The sequence below is a fragment of the Lithobates pipiens genome, unplaced genomic scaffold (assembly GCF_037356315.1).
Source record: "Lithobates pipiens isolate NorthernLeopardFrog02 unplaced genomic scaffold, aLitPip1_a1.2 Scaffold_16, whole genome shotgun sequence".
NCBI classification, from domain to species: domain Eukaryota; kingdom Metazoa; phylum Chordata; class Amphibia; order Anura; family Ranidae; genus Lithobates; species Lithobates pipiens.
In genome coordinates, this window is record NW_027507748.1 from 599261200 (window position 1) to 599279306 (window position 18107).

Sequence of the window (18107 nt, forward strand, 5' to 3'; positions counted from 1 at the left end):
TCCGGCCACTCACAGTGACGGAGCAGCAATGACGTCACTCCCGCACATGCGCACGGGAGCCGCCACTAACGACATATCGCCGTTAGCAGTGGCATGCTGCTAACGGCAAACACTCAAACAGGCAAACACTAGATAATCAGCACAAGTAAATACTATGAAATAAAACAAGTCAGCTATGAACAGGGAAGCAGGGTTGCCATAGAAACGTTGGATTGAGAAGGAGGCTTGGTTAACAGTACAGGAAGTGCTCAATGTAAGGGCGGAAATACACTTCACTGTGGACTCAGAAAACAATACTTAAGATGGCGCTGCCTAACCCCTGGAAACAAGTTTTTTAAAGTTTCTTTAAACAGTAAGTAATATGCAATAGTTTGATAATTACTTACTATAAATGGACTAAATGAAAAGAAGCCTCAGAGTGGGAGAGTTTACTTCCTCTTTAAACTGACCATTTACAGACCGAAGTTCATCTCTTTGATCTAAAATAACCAAATTATACAATGTTTATTGTCATCTCCCAGTGCTGACAATGTTGATAAACATGCTCTTTTTTTCTTTTGACAGCTCTGAGTGAGCAGAGAACAGCCCTGTACTTGTTACATGAATGAATCGTGCAAATGCTGGATTATGATCATGAGGGGGCATTGAGTTCGCAATCGTTAATGATTAATCGTGCAGCTCTACAGCCAAGGCATTGATTTTTTTTTTTTCTTATTGTGGTCTGTCATGGTGAGATCCATGCCATTCATTTCTTGTCCTCACTGAGAAAGGGAGCGAGGGAAAATCTTTCCAAAAGAATCAGACATCGATACAAATCTGATCAGAAAAATCAAATAATTCTCTAATCTTTCTAAAACTAAAGCGGGACATAAAATCGAATTGAAAACACCAAAAATCCATTGAAAGTGTCAGAGATGATGAATGTGGTTCAAAAGTATTTTTAAAAAGGTGTTTGCTTTTAACATCCCTTTCTGGTATGAATAAAAATGCCCACACAATTTGTATACAGGCAGTCACCAGGTTATGAACAAGATAGTTTCTGTAGGTTTGGGTTGTTGGGGAAACTGGGATCAATAAAAAAAACAAACAAAAAAAAAAAACCCTTCAGTGGAGACACCCTTTTCCCATGAAAAAACTTACAGAAGTGAATTTCCTTTCCTTGGTGAAGATTTTGTCTCACTTTGTTTCTCCTTACATTCATAAGGATGAGTTTTTTGGAACTTGAATTTTCCTAACTCTGGGACTGCCTGTGCACTAAATTGTGCCACAAAAGTTTTCCATTCTGCCATTTTTTGCCACGTTGTAAGATGGGACTAAAGAAGGAAGTTCAATAGCCAGTAGCCAAAAGCTTCCCTTGCGTCGTATTTGGTCTGCCGGATTAGCATACAGACGAACGGTTTTCCCAATAGGAATTGAGTCCGTTGGACAGATTTGAAATATGTTCTATTTCTAGGTAAGTTTTTTTTTTTTATATATATAAAAAATACAATCAGATTAGCCCACATACACATCAGATTGTCCAACGGACAGATTCTATCTGACCTAGTCTGCCGGAAAGTCCGGTCGTGTGTACGTGGCATTACCAGTAACATCCTTTTCCAGGAGTCTTTCAGGACAGCCACCATAGAGAAACCTTGGCTCCTCCTATCTCAGGAAACACCGCTATGTACTGCAAGATTTAAGCCTCACTGTCCCCCTGGCCCCTCAGTTTTTTCAAGAGTACCAGCTGGGGATTCACAAGAATACATCATACTAACCTTTATCTTACCTGACGGTCTCATGTGATGAGCTCAGGGAGAGCCAACAATTTGGGTGGGTAGCGGTGCGGTCCTGAAAGACTCCTGGAAAATAATGTTACCGGTAAGCGTAACTACATTTTTCCCGTTTGTCTTTCAGGACAGCCACCATATAGAGGATAAGTGAGCACCTTACCTTTGGGTGGGACTACTGCCTGCAGCACGTTTTGAATGCCTGGTCTTGGACGGGTGATCTGTCTATCAAAGTGCCCAGACAAGGGGGAGCGGCTGTGATGGCACGCAACGGGGAACACAGCTATTGAAATGAAAGCTGTGATGTTCCCGGCGCTCTATTTAACCAGGTGGCGGAGGCGGCTCTCCTCTCTCTTCCCTGCACTGGGGACAACACTGGCTACACTCATCTCCTGTACCACGCCCCCAGTCTCTGACCATCTCCTGTACCACGCCCCCAGTCTCTGACCATCTCCTGTACCACACCCCCAGTCTCTGACCATCTCCTGTACCACGCCACCCAATCTCTGACCATCTCATGTACCACGCCCCCCAATCTCTGACCATCTCATGTACCACGCCCCCCAGTCTCTGACCATCTCATGTACCACGCCCCCCAGTCTCTGACCATCTCATGTACCACGCCCCCCAGTCTCTGACCATCTCCTTTATCACGCCCCCAGTCTCTGACCATCTCCTGTACCACGCCCCCAGTCTCTGACCATCTCCTGTACCACGCCCCCAGTCTCTGACCATCTCCTGTACCACGCCCCCAGTCTCTGACCATCTCCTGTACCACGCCCCCAGTCTCTGACCATCTCCTGTACCACGCCCCCAGTCTCTGACCATCTCCTTACCACGTCCCCAGTCTCTGACCATCTCCTGTACCACGCCCCCAGTCTCTGACCATCTCATGTACCACGCCCCCCAATCTCTGACCATCTCATGTACCACGCCCCCCAGTCTCTGACCATCTCATGTACCACGCCCCCCAGTCTCTGACCATCTCCTTTATCACGCCCCCAGTCTCTGACCATCTCCTGTACCACGCCCCCAGTCTCTGACCATCTCCTGTACCACGCCCCCAGTCTCTGACCATCTCCTGTACCACGCCCCCAGTCTCTGACCATCTCCTGTACCACGCCCCCAGTCTCTGACCATCTCCTGTACCACGCCCCCAGTCTCTGACCATCTCCTGTACCACGCCCCCAGTCTCTGACCATCTCCTGTACCACGCCCCCAGTCTCTGACCATCTCCTGTACCACGCCCCCAGTCTCTGACCATCTCATGTACCACGTCCCCAGTCTCTGACCATCTCATGTACCACGTCCCCAGTCTCTGACCATCTCATGTACCACGTCCCCAGTCTCTGACCATCTCATGTACCACGTCCCCAGTCTCTGACCATCTCCTGTACCATGTCCCCAGTCTGACCACCTCCTGTATAAAAATCTTTTTTTTTTTAAAACAGTCATTTTCGGTATCGGTCAGTTTCGGTATAGTTTTCGGCCTTGTTTATTTTTCATTTTCGGTATCTGTTTCGGCACCAAAAAAAAACATCCGGTGCACCCCTACTGGAAACCTGTGAAAAGGCTGTGTCTAGCCTAGGAGATTTATTCCAGACTAGAGCCTCTTCCTCCGCAAAGGTAAACTTTTGTTTCAAAGCTCTGAAAAGAAAGGTTTCCTTTCAGGATCTTGCCGTTCCCTCTTGATGGCGTCGACCAAGACATCGTGGACAGGGATCACCCTCTTTTTCTGTTCTCCCAGGCCCTTGTACATCTGGTCATGGAGTGACAATGCCTTCTTTTCTTGTATTCCAAAAGTGGCATGGATAGCTCTTAAGAGATCCTCCACTTCATCAAGGGACAGCTTATAACGAGAGATACTTGTGGATTCCCCATACACCCTCTCTCCTTCCAAATCCCCCTGGGTGTCTGAAGAGGCGCTGCCTGGCTCTTCCTCAATTTCCTCTCTGGAGCCCCTTGCCCTCTCCCCACTAACGGAGGGAGTATCTGTTGGGCTAGGTGTAACAATCTGCTGCGCTGGTGGAGGATTGCCCTGGGGCTGCTGCAACTGGAAACTAGAAAAAAAGCCCCTTAAAAGACTGAAAGGTGCTAAAAAGCTCCTTGGACGCCGCTAGGTCCGTACCCTGTTCTGCCGCCTGCTCCCTCACTAACCCCTCAATGTACACCTTGGGCCAGGACTCCCGCATGGTGGCCAAGATTATACATCGGTTTAACAGGACATTTTCCACTCAGAACAGGCCTCACCAGGATCGGCCAAAGAAGTTGAGTGAGTGCACATGCTCAGAGTCATATCCAGAGGTTGTCTTTGGGAAATAGACATATGACTGCTGCCGAGGTTGAAGGGGTGTGGGGGGGGGGGGGTGTCAGTCCATATGCCGCATACTGCATCAAGTTGATCTGCATGGTTGTCATCCCAAAAGGAAGCCTCTTCTAAAAGATGATGCACAAGAAAGCCTGCAAACCGTTTGCTGAAGATCAGCAGAGTAAGGACATGGATTACTGGAACCATATCCTGTGGTCCGATGAGACCAAGATTAACTTATTTGGTTCAGATGGTGTCCAGCATGTGTGGCAGCAGCCAAGTGAGGAGTGCAAAGACAAGTGTGTCTTGCCTACAGTCAAGCATGGTGGTGGACATGTCATGGTCTGGGGCTGCATGAGTGCTGCCAATACTGAAGCAGAGCATGATCCCCCTCGCCTCGGAGACTGAGCCGCAGGGCAGTATTCCAACATAACGACCACAAACACACCTCCAAGACGACCACTGCCTTGCTAAAGAAGCTGATAGTGAAGGTGATGGACTGGCCAAGCATGTCTGCAGACTTAAACCCTATTGAGCATCTGTGGGGCATACTCAAAACAGAAGGTGGAGGAGCTCTGTGATGTCATCATGGCGTAGTGGAAGAGGACTCCAGTGGCAGCCTGTGAAGCTCTGGTGAATGCCATGCCCAAAAGGGTTAAGGCAGTGTTGAAAAATAATGGTGGCCACACAAAATATTTGAAAATTTTCAATTAGGAGTGCACATTTACACTGTTTTACAGGCTGTACACTCACTACTTTACATTGTAGCAAAGTGGCATTTCTTCAGTGTTTTCACATGAAAAGATTTAATAAAATATTTACAAAAATGTGATGGATGTACTCACTTTTGAGAGATACCGTATAACACATATGTTTTTACAAGCTTCACTACTTGGCACACACCTTACAAAAGGTTAATTTTGGTAGAATAACTGAAAACATTCTGGTAATTACATGTTTTCAAGCAATGAATTACTGGACTGTATTTAGATGCCTTTTTTTCCATTCCACCACAATTAAAAATAGAGTAGACCAACAGTAACAGTAGCCAGAAGACAAATGATTCTTAGTAAAGAATCCTGCAACATCACCACAATAAAATATGTAAGATTACAACCCAATGTACACAAAATGTCAATATACAAATGTCTCACCTTCAAGATGGCTCATTATACACTTAGACTGCATGTACAGTGCAGCGCCACTGGATCTTTGACACAAAAAAAAAAAATCAGCATAAAAAAATGCTCATTTTGGCACATAATTATGTGCCTTTATGGGTGTATGGAATTTACATGTGCATGAATAAATAGCCACTAGAATAGATTTCCGTACATATGCACACATTTACATGCGTTTACTGGCATAATTTGTGCACATGTGCGCAAGCTCTTTACTGAAAGCAGGTTCGGGGCATTTTTTTATGAACATTGCTTTATATCCTAACCACCACAATGTACATGGACATATAGACTGACATAGAATTGCATTTTGCCTGTTTTCAATGCCCCCAACCACAGGCAATAAAAAATATTTTGCACCGTCCAAAACTGTACAATGCCCCTTAAAAAAATAAAATAAAATAAAATAAATGATTTCAGGCTGTAATGGAATAAAACAGGAATTACACCAAGGGCTCCTGTTAAATGTATCAGTGCACTGGGGTCACCCCTACATTGCATGGGTTAAAAGATCATTTAGCTGAGGCGATAGGAATTGGTACAAACACTTTATTCCTCACTTTGGTAGCAGATGTGCTCCTATACTGATGTGAATGTATAATAAAGTAAAGCGCTGCATAAATTTATAGTACTATATAAATAATAATGCACTGTCCAATACTCCTGGGATAGGAGTCCTCCCAGAACTACTTAGAGCTCAACTCTGGAGTTCCCAAAATAAACCAGTGAGGTGGTTTAAACTATTTCCAAACATCACACAAATTTAACCCCAAAGCTCTCAAACCACTCCAGTGCAAGTCTCAGCACTAAGGTGTCCGTTTATGAAACGGAGATCAGCCGTGAGCCTCAGGATCATGGCTGATCTTTTGTGTGTTCTGGTTTATGTAGCTGAGATAAGGAGCAGAGAACATGTTTTCAGCTTCTCATCACAGTACATGACCGTTCTGTCACAAATGGACAGTTTATGAAAAAAAGTGAGATCTAAAGCTCTCAGAGCGGTTACACTGAAATATTTCTCTTTCCAATTCCACAGCACAGAGTTAGAGAATCTGGGAAAGAAGCTGGTGCAATTAGAGGAAGGCAGCTCAAGTCTTACTAATATGAGCACTAGGGCTGATACAACTAATCAATTATGAAAGTAATAGATTACTATTTTCATAATCGATCGGCCAGTAACAAAATGGGGTTAAAGTTAATGAGTCTGATGATCTTTACCAGATTGACCCTTTAATAGTATATCTCTCCTCTAATGGTATATGCAGCATCTCTCTCTCCTCTAATGGTATATACTGTATTTCCCCTCTAATAGTAAATACAGTATATCTCTCCTCTAATAGTATATACAGTATATCTCTTCTGTTATTCTCAGAGTGGATTAGATATTTTGCTCCAAAATCATGCAGTTGGTTATTTTTATTTACGACTGCAGGGAGATATTTAAGAATAAATTGCTTTTTTTTTTTTAAACTTTACATATTAACCACTTTCAGACCGGACCATTTTGCTGGTAAATGACCAGAGGTCTTTTTACACTTTGGCACTGCGCTGCTTTAACTGGTAATTGCGCGGTCATGCAATGTTGTACCCAAACAAAATTTGCGTCCTTTTCTTCCCACAAATAGAGCTTTCTTTTGATGGTATTTGATTGCCTCTGCGATTTTTATTTTTTGCGATATAAACGTAAAAAGACCGCAAATTTTGAAAAAAAATGATATTTTCTACTTTTTGTTATTAGAAAAATCCAATAAACTCAATTTTAGTCATACATTTAGGCCAAAATGTATTCAGCCACATGTCTTTGGTAAAAAAAAAGTCAATAATTGTATATTTATTGGTTTGCGCAAAAGTTGTCACATCTACAAACTAAGGTACGTTTTCTGGAATTTACGCAGCTTTTAGTTTACGACTGCCTATCTCATTTCTTGAGGTGCTAAAATGACAGGGCAGTACAAAACCCCCCCAAATGACCCCATTTTGGAAAGTAGACCCCCTAAGGAAATTGATAAGAGGCATGTTGAGCCCATTGAATATTTTATTTTTTTGCCTCAAGCGATTGAATAATGACAAAAAAAAAATATTTTTTTTTTTTTTACACAAAGTTGTCACTAAATGATATATTGCTCACACATGCTATGGGCGTATGTGAAATGACACCCCAAAATAAATTCTGCTGCTTCTCCTGAGTACGGGGATACCACATATGTGGGACTTTTTGGGAGCCTAGCCGCGTACAGGGCCCCGAAAACCAAGCACCGCCTTCAGGCTTTCTAAGGGCGTAAATTTTTGATTTCACGCCTCACTACCTATTACAGTTTTGAAGGCCATAAAATGCCAAGATGGCACAAAACCCCCACAAATGACCCCATTTTAGAAAGTAGACACCCCAAGCTATTTGCTGAGAGGCATGTTGAGTCCATGGAATATTTTATATTTTGCCACAAGTTGCGGGAAAATTACAAACTTTTTTTTTTTTTTTTTTTTTTCACAAAGTTGTCACTAAATGATATATTGCTCATGCATGCCATGGGCATATGTGAAATGACACCCCAAAATAAATTCTGCTGCTTCTCCTGAGTACGGGGATACCACATATGTGGGACTTTTTGGGAGCCTAGCCGCGTACGGGGCCCCGAAAACCAAGCACCGCCTTCAGGCTTTCTAAGGGCGTAATTTTTTGAGTTCACTTCTCACTACCTATTACAGTTTTGAAGGCCATAAAATGCCAAGATGGCACAAAACCCCCACAAATGACCCCATTTTAGAAAGTAGACACCCCAAGCTATTTGCTGAGAGGCATGTTGAGTCCATGGAATATTTTATATTTTGCCACAAGTTGCGGGAAAATTACAAACTTTTTTTTTTTTTCACAAAGTTGTCACTAAATGATATATTGCTCACGCATGCCATGGGCATATGTGAAATGACACCCCAAAATAAATTCTGCTGCTTCTCCTGAGTACGGGGATACCACATATGTGGGACTTTTTGGGAGCCTAGCCGCGTACGGGGCCCCAAAAACCAAGCACCGCCTTCAGGCTTTCTAAGGGCGTTACAGTTTTGAAGGCCATAAAATGCCAAGATGGCACAAACCCCCCCCCCCCAAATGACCCCATTTTAGAAAGTAGACACCCCTAAATTTAGGGGTACACTAGTGAGACTAGGTAATAAATGGCGGGTGCCCTGAAACTATAAAAAAATAACTAACCAACCAGCGTCACCTGTAACAGTTATATGGTGATCACTGGTGAAAGGGTTAACTAGGGGGCAATCAGGGGGCTTTATGCGGTAGTATATGGGGGTCCCTGGCGCTATAAAAAGCTGCGGCGAACCTAAATACCTACCTGCCTAACTAGCGTCACCTGTGACACTAATACAGCGATCAGAAAAACGATCGCTTATTAGGCTGGGTTCACACTGGAGCGATGCGGGAACGCCACGAATGCGCGGCGGGTTCCCGCATCGCATGCCTCCCGGCGGCAGTTCACACTGCCCTATGCGAACTGCTGGGAGTGTCAGTGAAATGTTAATGACACCCCCAGATCAGTTCGCATATCGCAGTGCGATCTGCAAACTTGGATCGCATGGTGTGAACACCCATGCGATCCGATTCTGCTGCGGACCAAAAAAAGGGTCCCGTGCGAGTTTGCGGCGGGTGCGGCGGGTGCGACACGAATTCAGCCATACTATCTGTATAGCTGAACTCGAATCGCACAGAGATCGGATGTGATTTGCACTGCAGTGCGGTGCGAATCACATCCGTTCTCATAAACCGCTGCAATGTGAACCCAGCCTTAGTGACACTGGCGACGGGGGGTGATCACGGGGTTAAACCTTTATTGGGGGGGTTAGGGGGGTACCTTAGAACTAAAGGGGGCTAACCCTAACTGCCCTAACAGTTATTAGTCACAAATGACACCTGCCGGGTGATCAGGGGGTTAAACCTTTATTAGGTAATAAATGGCGGGTGCCCTGAAACTATAAAAAAATAACTAACCAACCAGCGTCACCTGTAACAGTTATATGGTGATCACTGGTGAAAGGGTTAACTAGGGGGCAATCAGGGGGCTTTATGCGGTAGTATATGGGGGTCCCTAGCGCTATAAAAAGCTGCGGCGAACCTAAATACCTACCTGCCTAACTAGCGTCACCTGTGACACTAATACGGCGATCAGAAAAATGATCGCTTATTAGGCTGGGTTCACACTGGAGCGATGCGGAAACGCCGCGAATCCGCGGCGGGTTCCCGCATCGCATGCCTCCCGGCGGCAGTTCACACTGCCCTATGCGAACTGCTGGGAGTGTCAGTGAAATGTTACTGACACCCCCAGATCAGTTCGCATATCGCAGTGCGATCTGCAAACTCGGATCGCATGGTGTGAACACCCATGCGATCCGATTCTGCTGCGGGCCAAAAAAAGGGTCCCGTGCGAATTTGCGGCGGGTGCGGCGGGTGTGGCGGGTGCGGCGAATGGCTGAACTCGAATCGCACAGAGATCGGATGTGATTTGCACTGCAGTGCGGTGCGAATCACATTCGTTCTCATAAACCGCTGCAATGTGAACCCAGCCTTAGTGACACTGGCGACGGGGGGTGATCACGGGGTTAAACCTTTATTGGGGGGGTTAGGGGGGTACATTAGAACTAAAGGGGGCTAACCCTAACTGCCCTAACAGTTATTACAGTCACAAATGACACCAATGCAAAAAAAAAAAAAAAAAAAAAAAAAATGACATTGGTGTCACTGTGACTGGGGGGCAGGGGTAATTGGGGGGGTGATCGGGGGGTAAAGGGGGGGTGTGAGTGTGCCTGGCATGTTCTACTGTGTGTGGGATGTGTTGGTGCAACTCACTGATCCGCTCTCCTCCGTGTCGGAACGAAAAATACCGACACGGAGGAGAGAATACATCACTTCCTCTCCTGTGTTTACATTACAGGAGAGGAAGTGATGTCACCGGGGATTTCCATTCGTCGGGAGCGATCGCGAGGGGGTGGCCATGAATGAATGGCCGTCCCCTCGTCCGGGATCGCTCCCGAACGAAAACCGACCGCCGCAGGCACCGGGCGGGGGCCCGATCGGGCCCCCGACCCGCGGGAGGCAAAGCACGTACATGTACGTGCTTATGCCTGCCCGTGCCATTCTGCCGACGTACATCGGCGTGAGGCGGTCGGCAAGTGGTTAACTAAATTATTCACCACACTTTTTTTAAGGTGTACCGACTCAACGCTTCCATCGGTGAGTCGGTCACAGGATTCGTCGGCCCCCGCAAGTTACCATAGAGCAGGGATCCCCAAACTACGGCCCTCCAGCTGTTGTGAAACTACACATCCCATAAGGCATTGTAAAACTCTGACATTCACAGACATGACCAGGCATGATGGGAATTGTAGTTCCTAAACAACTGGAGGGCCGTAGTTTGAAGACCCATGCCATAGAGCTTTCCGGCAGATCAGATCGTCCCCGGAGTCTCTATGACTGTTCGGAGGCCGGGCGCGATGTTATGACGTAACGCCCGGCCTCTGTATTCAAATTAACGGCGGCGGGGGGGGGGGAGTCATAAGATGGCCAATGAGAGCTGCAGAGCTAGAGGTGTGCCTCTATGTGTGTAAATCCAGGAAGTGAACAGGCAGCAAATTCAGCTGCCCACAGTTAAAATGGCTGCAGCCAGACTTCGGCGGGAGATTTCTGCAGCATATTTGGCAAATACAGAGTCACATTATATATAAAATAATATGCAAAGTGGTTGGGGAGAAGTTTCACAATGGCAAAGAAGCTTTTATTACAAATTATGTGAGTAGACTGCAATTCCTCCAAGGAGTTTACAAGATTTTTGTCAGATTACCGGGTATGTTTTTGTGCTTGGAGCATTAGAAAAAAATTATTTACAATATAGCTCTGCATGTTTTGCAAAGATGTAATAAATATATATTCTTTTTAATTTTGCCCTAATATAACTTTAGCTCTCTCGAGTCTATCAAAAACATGGTGAACTGAGCAAGGCTGACAAATAGTTAGCAATCTTCTCTTGCAGCCCTGGGTTCTGAGTAATACTGGTGCTATACAAAAACTGATCAGTACATACATACATACATACAGAACATACATACATAACATACATACATATACAGTATCTCCCAAAAGTGAGTACACCCCTCACATTTTTGTAAATGTTTTATTATATCTTTTCTTGTGACAATACCGAAGAAATTACACTTTGCTACAATGTAAAGTAGTGAGTGTACAGCTTGTATAACAGTGTAAATTTTCTGTTCCCTCAAAATAACAACACACAGCCATTATTGTCAATCCGCTGGCAACAAAAGTGAGTACACCCCTAAGTGAAAATGTCCAAATGGGGCCCAAAGTGTCAAAATTGTGTGTGGCCACCATTATTTGCCAGCATTGCTTTATCCCCCTTGGGCATGGAGTTCACCAGCGCTTCATAGGTTGCCACCGGAGTCCTTCCACTCCTCCATGAAGACATCACAGAGCTGGTGGATGTTGGAGACCTTCCGCTCCTCCATCTTCCATTTGAGGATGCCCCACAAATGCTCAATAGGGTTTAGGTCTGGAGACATGCTTGGCCAGTCCATCACCTTTACCCTCAGCTTCTTTAGCAAGGCAGTGGTTGTCTTGGAGATGTGTTTGGGGTAGTTTTTTTTGCATTCTTTATTTTTCAAAATTTTCCAGTATTGTACCCATTTACAAAAAATACATCATACTTTCTACAATACATAGCCCCTGCCCCCCCCCCCTCCATACCCTCCCTATACCCACGCTCTCAGTCGATCCTTCCGATAATATTGCTTACTAACATTCTAGCAGTTTCATGTACCTTTCAGTTTTTTCAAATTGCAACCATTGCCCCCACTTATTATAGTACTTCCCTATTGAACCCTCTGATTTATACATTGACTGTTCGATGTTTGGGGTAGTTATGTTGGAATACTGCCCTGCGGCCCAGTCTCTGAAGGGAGGGGATCATGCTCTGCTTCAGTATGTTACAGTATAACATTCATGCTTCCCTCAATGAACTGTAGCTCCCCAGTGCCAGCAGCACTATACCATGACACTCCCATCACCATGCTTGACTATAGGCAAGACACACTTGTCTTTATACTCCTCACCTGCTTGACACCATCTGAATAAAATAAACTCCTCTTGGTGTCATCAGACAACAGGACATGGTTCCAGTATCCCCATGTCCTTAGTCCGTTTGTCTTCATCTTTGTCCTCATCTTTAGAAGAGGCTTCCTTCTGGGATGACAGCCATGCAGACCAATTTGATGCTGTGTGCGGCGTATGGTCTGAGCACCAACAGGCTGACCCCCCACCCCTTCAACCTCTGCAGCAATGCTGGAAGCACTCTTACGTCCATTTCCCAAAGACAACATCTGGATATGATGCTGAGCAAGTAAACTCAACTACTTTGGTCGACCATGGCAAAGCTTGTTCTGAGTGGAACATGTCCTGATAAACCGCTGTATGGTCTTGGCCACCATCCCGCAGCTCAGTTTCAGGGTCTTGGCAATCTTCCATATAGTCTATGCCATGAATATGTAGAGCAACAATTTATTTTTCAGATCCTCAGAGTTATTTGCCATGATGTGCCATGTTGAACTTCCATTGACCAGTGTAGGAGAGTGAGTGATGACACCACATTTAACACACTTGCCACCCATTCACACATGAGACCTTGTAAAGCTAACGAGTCACATGACACCAGGGAGGGAAAATGGCTAATTAGGCCCAATTTGGACATTTTCACTTAGGGATGTACTCACTTTTGTTGCCAGCAGTTTAGACATTAATGGCTGCGTTGAGTTACTTTGAGGGGACAGCAAATTTACATTGTTATACAAGCTGTACACTCACTACCTTACATTGTAGCAAAGTGTCATTTCTTCAGTGTTGTCACATGAAAAGCTATAATAAAATATTTACAAAAACGTGAGGGGTGTACTCACTTTTGTGAGATCCTGCACAAGGAACTGTTCACAGGTCAGAGGAGGAAAAACACCTGCAAGGTTATTGGATATGTAACCAGGCACCTCAGCTTCCCTTTACAAATAAGCTAGCCTAGAAGGGGCATGTGGGTCTAAAAGAGACACCTTCTCCGATTTACCTCCATAGAGAGACACCTTACATCTGCAAGGACTATCACCAAAAAATGAAAAAAATAAAATAAAAAATGGCTGGAGGAAAATGAAAAAGCATGCAAACTGTCAGACCTTTGATGACCCCAGAACAGATGGGATTACTGTACTAAACTCATTTTCTTCCTTACTCCTGTATTTATAGACCATGGCACTTAAATGACAACTTCCCCTTTAGTCACAACTGAGACTTTGTGTACAAAGGTTGTTCTGCTCCAAAAAAGGGCCACACAGTGAAGGTCTAGAGAGCGAGACTAAAGTTAAATATGTATCCATCTATGAGGTTTCCAGAGGGGGGTTAAAATAAGATTTAAAAGACATACTGTATCTATTAAAGTGACTGCTATCAAATCTCACCAACCATAATGCAGTCACATATTATATAGCCTAGTATTTATAACTCAGCTCTGATGAAAAGAAGTGTAACTAGGTATCACTCAGGTCAAACGAAGAAATGAAAATACCCTTTTCCTTTTACAGTTATGAGTTCTGCCACATTTGTTCACCTATAGAACCAAGCTAGATACACTTTTAATACCCATTCAAAGCTAGCCAGTTATTAGAGCTGCACGATTTTGGCCAAAATGAGAATCACGATTTTTCTGCTTAGAATAAAAAGATCACGATTCTCGCGACATAAAAGCTTTCACATTATACAAAAAACAAAATGGGCTAACTTTACTGATTAGTTTTGTTTTTTTATTCATTAAAGCATTTTTTTCCAAAAAGAATTGCATTTGAAAGACCGCTGCGCAAATACAGCGTGACATAAAATATTGCAACAACCATCTTATTCTCTAGGGAGTCTACTAAAATTTATATATGTATAAGTAAGTGTTCTAAAGTCATTTTCTAGCAAAAAAGAAAAAGATTTTATCTTGAAACCAACAAAAAGGTTTAGGCTCGGTTCACACAGGGGCGACTTGTCCAGGCGACTTCGCCGCCTGACAAGTCGCCCCCGTTCTGTACTACGGAACCATTCTAATAGGAGCGACTCGAGTCGCTCCGACTTAGAAAAAAGGTTCCTGTACTACTTTTGCGGCGACTTCGGGCGACTTGCATTGACTTCTATACAGAAGTCGTTTTGCAAGTCGCCGCTGAGGTCGCGGCAGGTCGTGGCGCTGCAAGTCGTGCCGCGTCCTGTGTGAACCGAGCCTTAGTGTTTAAATGGTTAAACTTGTTTAACTTACACAAAGTCTATTCCAGTGACAAATTGTTACAATGTTTATACTTAAGTTCATCTGATAAAGAATGTTTTGATTCTTGGCAGACTGTCCAGTTTTTCTCTTCCTTTCTTTTGATGGCTGTGGCTTCAGAAGCGCAGAGAGAATTATTTGCATAGAAAGAATTGTGAAACACTAGTCAAGATCGCGATAATGATGCTTGCCGATTAATTGTGCAGCTTCACCAGTTATATTATTATACAGCACTTATATGGCGCCAACAGTTTGTACAGCGCTTTACAAGAGAGCAAATAGTACAGCTGCAATACAATGCAACACAGGAGAAGAGGGCCCAGCTCATTAGAGCTTACAATCTAAAAGCATACCAAGGAAATGCTATGGGTCCCAACACTGTCTACACAGTGATTTCTGCAGGTACTAGCATAGGTAATGGGTAATCTTTGTCAACAACCATAGATTGCTAAAACACACCTAAAAATATATAATAATAAATTTCATATATATCCAATCAAGGAGGCCTTGCTGTACATAGTGGTTGGTTCATTTTGATGAATAATACATATCAAATATAGCTGTGTGTGGCTAGGTGTTAAAAAAAAAAAAAAATCATAAATGTATTATATAGTCTAGATAGCAGTCCAAATGGGATTTTCCACTGTTGCATTTATGTTACTTAAACAAAATCTGTCGAACTAAAAAAATTAAATAAATTCACATCTAATACTTTTCCCTTAAGGCAAAAGTTTAGTTTTGGATAGAGTAGAGATGATTTCTTCATGACAAAATGCATAAAGCAGAGCTACAGCATCACATCCAGTTTTAGTCCATAGTGCGCATTGCATCTGGGCTTCCTGGTTGACAAATGCCTGACATCATCTGGATTCCTGTAAGTGCACTTTATATTTGCACAATAAAGTATTTTTATACAGAGTTGTGCTGTGGAAAAATTGTCTTTACATGAGATCACTGGGGCAAAGAAAACCCAGGAGACAGCACGGTGGATAAGGATTTCATATAGTTCTGTGAAGGGTGGTTAACCCTTAGTGGGGAGTTGTATCCGGTGAGTGCAGCAAGAAATGGGGGCACGAGTGAGGCACGGACATACTGCCCAATCGCATGCACCTTGGCAGAACCAATTTCATCATATTCTTCATTTCATTTTTATGAACGTGAACTATTTGTTGTTTTTTTATTGAAGTAGGTATGGACTGTACACAGGATCACTAATGGATTTATTTGTGATAGCCATTTCCTTCATACTGTGGCACTTTAACATTATTGATTATTTGCACAGCAGCACTTTGGTATATTGTAGATGTTCACCAATTACTAGCATTTATTTGGAGCACTTGTCGCTTAGTCACATTGCTGTATTCATTTATGATATATATCGTGACACATTTTTAGCACAGGTACTATTAGCAGCACCAAATCCATCTACCCCCTTATCTCTTATATCTTGGCATCTACCTGGGTAGCTGGTCTAAGTGGAGGCAGCAGCTACAAGTGATACATTCTAGTCCATAGCACGGAACCCCTTTTTCTTTTATTCTTAAAGTGTAGTTATACGTTAAAGCATTTGTTACCCCAAAACTTCATATTCCTCATACGTGCATATGTGCTTGTATGAGAGAGTGTCCCATTTTCCTTGTATTGCTTCCTTTATGTGAAATCTCTGGTGTTCATACTAGTCCCCTTGCGTTCCTATTGAAACTGACCACACTAAGCAGGAAAGCACAATGTGGTGAGTCCTCTAGTTATGCTGGAAACCCAGCCTGCTCTCCTTCAAACTTATCCTGACACACCCATGCTGCACAGCCTTCCACTGGGAAGCTCAGTGTGCTGTTGCTTCTCCTACCCCCAGCTCTTATGCAGCTGAGAACAGAGGGAATGTGATCACTCAAAAATAAAAATTAAAAAAGGGTATTTATAAATTTTTTTTATCTATATGAAAATGTTTTTACTTTCATTTTTATTTTAAACTGAGTGGGTTGTTTTACAAGGTGATCATTTACAATCACCTTAACTACTGTACCAGAGATACAACAGAAAGGAAAAGAAAATTACTTAATATTGGGGGAAACCAACTCTTAGTTGTTCCAATAGGGGCATCTGTCCCAGTGCCATTTCCCCACTAAGTTTTTTCCGGTGACCGCGGTAAAAAATATACAATCACTTTTTGCACCTTGACAAAAGTCACCCAGACAAAAAAATTATAAAAATTGAAGACTCTCTCCAGAAGGGGAAAAGACCGCAATTCAAACTTGACAGGCATTCCCAGCCTTTGCTGCTCCTGCAAAAACATGTCAACTGCCTACAATCGACTGCCTGGTTGTGTGAAAGGAGCTTTGGACAGTTAAACCAGGAACAGGCATCACCACAGGGCAATTTCCCCAACTTTTTTTTTTAAGGGAGAAACAACTAAAAAAAAAAAAAAAAAAAAAAAATTCTAAATGAATGGTCTTTATTGCACATCAACTCACAAAATGTAGTACATATATGCTGTATTATTTCCAGCGTGACACACACCATGCATTGGAGTAGTTCATAATAAATGGCACTGTACATATGGTGCATTAATGAGTTATTGGAACGGGCGGGTGTGAACTAATCTTTTTTAGTGGTGTTCAGAGCCACAACTAGCAGTACTATATTAGTGGACATTTACATGTTAGCAGTTAGAAACCAGGGTCTCTTATTCCAGCAGTTATCAATGTGGGCTCATCAGGAAAGGAGCATACCTGGCACATCCTAGGATCTTGAAAGAATAAATTACAATCTAATGGTAATGAGGGATTAGCTTTCTTTTTTTCAGTGATTTGTAGATTGTGGAATGAGCAGTTTTCTTCACATATTTGCCAAGCAGCGGAGAAGAGAAGGAGCAGAATGAGGGGCAAAACAACTACTTAAAGTGGTGTTGCCACCAAAAAAATAAAACTACTTAAAATTCGTTAAAAAAAAAATAAAAAAATAATTGGCAAAAAAAAAATTTTTTACTCACCTCTAAATACCGGTTGCTAGGGGGTCCCTCGTAGTCTGCCTTCTTCATTGCCCGGGCTGGTGACATCACTTCCCCTCGCGCCGCACATTCACCTGGGACCTGTCATGTGTCCCAGGTGACTGTACGGCGTATCACGGCGCCCTGCGCCGCTCGCGCATGCGCAGTGGGTGCCCGGCTGTGAAGCCACAGCCGGGTGCCCACAGTATGCATGACGGCACCGCGAGCGGAGCGGGGAGCGAGGGGGCGGCTTCGTTCCCCCGCATCGCTGGACCCTGGGGCAGGTAAGTGTCCGATTATTAAAAGCCAGCAGCTGCAGTATTTGTAGCTGCTGACTTTTAATTTTTTTTTTTTAGGGGGTACCCCACTTTAAACAACCCAGGATGTTTTAAAACTGCAAAATGACCTTACAGTGGTAGAAAAGTCCTTTGTTTACTTTTTACCTACAGGTAACCATATAATAAAGGCTTACCTGTAGGTACTGTGAATATCTCCTAAATGTACACTGTTTAG

General features: G+C 43.6%; 1 protein-coding gene across 2 annotated transcripts in view; it reads right to left on the minus strand.

Annotated features, from left to right (window-relative positions):
- The window catches only part of RDX (radixin), a 230139-nt gene that overhangs the window by 141684 nt on the left and 70348 nt on the right, over window positions 1-18107 (minus strand). The gene's annotated exons all lie outside the window — the stretch shown is intronic.